At 45.9% G+C, this 5,311-nt stretch overlaps 1 long non-coding RNA gene across 1 annotated transcript; it reads right to left on the reverse strand.

Annotated features, from left to right (window-relative positions):
- Window positions 1-1,704: 1,704 nt before the first annotated feature.
- LOC115083637 lies at window positions 1,705-3,202 on the reverse strand. The gene is made up of 2 exons (XR_003854372.1): window positions 3,141-3,202; window positions 1,705-2,002 (listed from the first exon to the last, which is right to left on the reverse strand). It is a non-coding gene; the product is annotated as an uncharacterized LOC115083637 (long non-coding RNA).
- Between the last annotated feature and the right edge of the window lie 2,109 nt (window positions 3,203-5,311).

A 5,311-nucleotide genomic window follows, 5' to 3' on the forward strand; every position in this document is an offset into this window, starting at 1 on the left:
CCCGGGAATAAAAGAGGAGGGTATGCCCTCCGAGCCTGCCCCACACTGAAAAGCAACCGCGCAGCGCAAGACACTAACACAGACAAACAGGCAGACAGAGGATAGTAAGGAAGAACCAATTGATCCTGTCCTTTATCTTTTTTTTTTTTTTACATTTCCCAGTACCGAGAAAACTGACCAGACCAGGACCGCAGGTTATGCCTCTCAATCTGCTGGAGTCAGAGAATATACTGAAGGATCGCAGGTGGCACAACAGTATATCTAGGGGGTGTTTCAGTTTTCTCTCTGACTCCATCTGCTGGAGGGGAGGCATAACCCAGCTGTCTGGACTGATCCTGGTACGTACTGGGAACTGTTTCTCTTAGCTCTTGGTTCTATTTCCCTTCCACCCCCACCATAAATGTAGAGAGCAGTGATGGAGCTGCATCCAAGTGAAATATCAAGCTTGATTAGTTAGGGGCAGTAGGGGTAGTAACCGCCGCAATAAGCAAGCTACACCCATGCTTATTTGTTTTATCCAGACTATGTTATACAGCCCTTATTGGTTGTTTTTTCTTCTCCCCTGCCGTTGAAGCAGAGAGCTATGCTGGATATGCGTGAAGTATCAGCTTTTCTTCTCCCCTGCCGTTGAAGCAGAGAGCTATGCTGGATATGCGTGAAGTATCAGTTTTTCTTCTACCCTGCCATTGAAGCAGAGAGACATGCTGGATATGCATCGAAAGTGAAGTATCAGGCACATTTGGTTTGGGGTAGTAACCGCCGTAACAAGCCAGCTACTCCCCGCTTTGTGATTGTGAATCCTTTTTTCTTCTCCGCTGCCGTTGAAGCAGAGAGCTATGCTGGATATGCGTGAAGTATCAGTTTTTCTTATCCCCTGCTGTTGAAGCAGGGGATAAGATTAGACTGCTTGCTGTGGCTAAACCTTCAGGGGGAGGCTTCTCTCCTGGATCCCTTTTCTGTAATATACAGAGAAGGGCTACCAAAATGATAAGGGGAATGGAACAACTCCCCTATGAGGAAAGACTAAAGAGATTAGGACTTTTCAGCTTGGAGAAGAGACGACTGAGGGGGGATATGATAGAGGTGTTTAAAATCATGAGAGGTCTAGAACGGGTAGATGTGAATCGGTTATTTACTCTTTCAGATAGTAGAAGGACTAGGGGACACTCCATGAAGTTAGCATGGGGCACATTTAAAACTAATCGGAGAAAGTTCTTTTTTACTCAACGCACAATTAAACTCTGGAATTTGTTGCCAGAGAATGTGGTTCGTGCAGGTAGTATAGCTGTGTTTAAAAAAGGATTGGATAAGTTCTTGGAGGAGAAGTCCATTACCTGCTATTAGGTTCACTTAGAGAATAGCCACTGCCATTAGCAATGGTTACATGGAATAGACTTAGTTTTTGGGTACTTGCCAGGTTCTTATGGCCTGGATTGGCCACTGTTGGAAACAGGATGCTGGGCTTGATGGACCCTTGGTCTGACCCAGTATGGCATTTTCTTATGTTCTTATGTTCTTATGTCTCAGGAATCGCACAGGAAGACTTTTTCTTTTTAGAATTGTACAGATAATTCATCTTTTATTAGTATTGAATCATAACAGCAAGCATTCATTTCATTATATGTAAATAGGTTATAAGTATTTTATAAAATGTTCCAGTATAACTGTAAGAATGGTCGTCTTCCTGGGGAGAAGGGTACAATGCAATGTACATGCTGAGAGAGTGCAGGCCTTCTCCAAATATCCAGTGCTCCAACCACCCCTTATATACAGGTTTTTCTCTCTGTCTGACCTCAAGCCCTCTGCATGCAGTCAGTAGTCATCCTTCTGACCGCCAGGACACACATTTTCCTTCATTCTACAAATAGCTTAACTTCTCCCATCTGTTTCCCCTTTGGTGCTCTCATGCACAGTTCCCACAGATAAAACAAAACTTTGGGTTCCCGGTGATTCACAGGCACATGCATACGTCTTCTGCCAGATCCCAAGCTTCCCTGGGTTGCTGCAATGGAACAAGAACAGTACAAGTTTCCACGGTTTCACAGCCCTTAGGCCTCAAAAGGTCACAGGTTGTTGCAAAACTGTTACAAGGGTCAGGCCTTGTCTCCTCATTTCCCTCTTGAGGAATTCCAGAATTAGGAATTCCTCACTATTAGGGAAAAATGAAAGAGCAATGGGTGCACTGGTAGGCAGGGCTCTTCAGCAGTGATTATAGATTATTCAGTGGGGATCTGGGAAACCCCCCCACCACTTTTCTTCTCCTGGTGCTGCTGGTTTTTCTCCCTTGCTCCCTGCTCCATTGATGGCGCCGTGGCTGCAGTGATTGTCCCTGTGCTGTGAGGGTCCTTGCCCCTCCTCTGCTGCCTATAGCCCCTCCTCCTGCTTTGGGTGATGTTCAGATGCAACGTAATGATTCCTGAAGCGCTAGTAATCTTATAATATAGGGAGAAAATAAAATAGGTTTCCCAATCTTACTTGTGTCTGTAGAAACATTTTTGCTTTTACTGGTTGAGGAAAAGGGACCTCAGGTATCGGCACAGGGAGGAGATCTCAGGGATGGGAGGGAGAGGGAAAGAATATGAGAAGACCAGGGATGGGCTGAGAATAAGGAAAGAGGATTAAGGACAGGAGATTAGAAAGTTTGAAAAGGAGGGGGAGGTTTGGAAATCTAGGATGGGGGTAGAGGAGGAAGGAGAAGAGAGGAGGATGGAGTAAGAGGGATTTCAGAGAAGAGGATCTGGGATCGGGAGGAGGGGAGAGGTAGGAAGGAGAGAAGAGGAGGTTCCATTACCTGCAGACAGAATCTGAGATCCAGGGAGGGAGATCCAAATTGCTATTGCTGTAGTGGGGAGTGGGAGAGTGGCCCAGAAAAGAGGAGGAGATACTCCATGCCACAGGAGATGGAAGGCTCTGGGGATACACCGGGCTGCTTCATTCTTACAGCATCAGTGATAAGCTGCCAATTTCTTATCAGGGGGTTCACCCCAGCTCTGTCTGCTTCAATCCCGCCCTTCCTGTTCCCTACACAAGAGAGGGGGAAATCCAGGGCTGTGTGCACATTTACTGTGAGGCGCTGACCCAATGACATTTAGTAAAACATCCTCTGTGTATACTAGAAATGCAGATAATGCAATCCTTACCTAGACCTAGAGACCTCAGGGTCTCATAATTCTCCTTCATCACCTCCCTGTAAAGCTCCTTCTGCTCTTCATCTAAATACCCCCACTCCTCCTGGGAGAAAGAGACAGAGATGTCCTCAAACGTCACCGGCACCTGAAACACAAACCAGAAACACTCAGGGACACGTGGAGAGGCTCAGCTGGCTTTGATCCCATAACATTTTATCATGGAAGAGAGGAGACCAGGACCCCTCATCCCCAGGAACTGCCAGACTTGTTCCCCTGGACTCAGTTTCCTTTCTGGGCCTCAGGGTTTACAAGTCGAATCCCAGAGACAGAGAATATCAATCATCTCTGCCTGGATAAGTCTGAATAATACAACCCAAGATCTAACAGAGCATTATCCAGAACATCTGATTCTGTCACATCAGGAGGGCTCACTGTGCTCTCATCCTCCTGGTTTGCTCAGTCCCTAACCTTGGGTCATCTTTGATGCCTCTCCCTCCTTCTGCACATCCAAAACACTGCTAAAGTGAGTCAGTTCCTCCTCTATTACACTGCTAAAATCTATCCCTTCCTCTCTGATCCTGCCACCAAAACACTCCTCCCCCCTCTTATCACCTCATAAGAACATGCCATACTGGGTCAGACCAAAGGTCCATCAAGCCCAGCATCCTGTTTCCAACAGTGGCCAATCCAGGCCATAAGAACCTGGAAGTGCCCAAAAACTAAATCTATTCCATGTTACCGTTGCTAGTAATAGCAGTGGCTATTTTCTTAGTCAACTTAATTAATAGCAGGTAATGGACTTCTCCAACTTATCCAATCCTTTTTTAAACACAGCTATACTAACTGAACTAACCACGTCCTCTGGCAACAAATTCCAGAGTTTAATTGTGCGTTGAGTGAAAAAGAACTTTCTCCGATTAGTTTTAAATGCGCCCCATGCTAACTTTATGGAGTGTCCCCTAGTCTAATATCTGAAAGAGTAAATAACCGATTCACATCTACCCGTTCTAGACCTCTCATGATTTTAAACACCTCTATCATATCCCCCCTCAGCCGTCTCTTCTCCAAGCTGAAAAGTCCTAACCTATTTAGTCTTTCCTCATAGGGGATTTGTTCCATTCCCCTTATCATTTTGGTCGCCCTTCTCTATACCTTCTCCATCGCAATTATATCTTTTTTGAGATGCAGCGACCAGAATTGTACACAGTATTCAAGGTGCGGTCTCACCATGGAGCGATACAGAGGCATTATGACATTTTCCGTTTTATTCACCATTCCCTTTCTAATAATTCCCAACATTCTGTTTGCTTTTTTGACTGCCGCAGCACACTGAACCGACGATTTCAATGTGTTATCCACTATGACACCTAGATCTCTTTCTTGGGTTGTAGCACCTATGTTTAAACACTTTTTTTATTGAGCAAATACAAGTATCACTGTAATACAACCAAACCACATGCCCGGGTGGCTGTGACTCTTAGCCCCCCGGGCCCTATTGCAGGTTGTGGCACCTAATATGGAACCTAACATTGTGTCTTCTGTAACTTGCTCTCTGCTGACCTCCAGCTGAATCGTTTTTCTCCACTGCAATCTCTTCAACATTCAGCTGCAGGACTTCTCTGTCTTTAACTTCATTATCATCATATAACCCTCTCTTCTCAGGTTGCTACATTGGCTCTCTGACCTCTTCCACCTACAGTTCAAGTTTCTCTCCCTCCCCTACAAATGCATTCACTCTGCAGCTCCTCATTTTCTTTCATTTCTTTTCCTTCCACGTCAACACCATTCATCAGGCAAGTTGCCCTTATCTGTGTCTTTCTCCACCACCACATTCTGTGCTTTCCAACTTGCTTTGCCGAGTGCCTGGAAGAGACTTCCTGATTCCATGTGTCTTGCTCCCTCTCTGGCCATATTCAAATCCAGTTTAAAAACTCGCCTTCTTGGGGGCGGATCCAAGATGGCCGCTCGATAGACTCGCTCGGCATTGGATCCCTTGGGCGTGTTTACTTTAAGTCTCTTTTCTTGCTGCATTTTACCTGCGATGGGGAGAAAATGCAAACCAAGGACTGAACCTCACCCTGCGGTTCCTCAGACGTTGCCTTTCTCCGGCCCGATGGATGCCCATGTGGTGCGCAGCGACATGAGGTCAGGGCTTCAGCTGCAGGAGAATGGGGGAGGGGTAT

The sequence above is a fragment of the Rhinatrema bivittatum genome, chromosome 2, assembly GCF_901001135.1.
Source record: "Rhinatrema bivittatum chromosome 2, aRhiBiv1.1, whole genome shotgun sequence".
NCBI lineage: Eukaryota > Metazoa > Chordata > Amphibia > Gymnophiona > Rhinatrematidae > Rhinatrema > Rhinatrema bivittatum.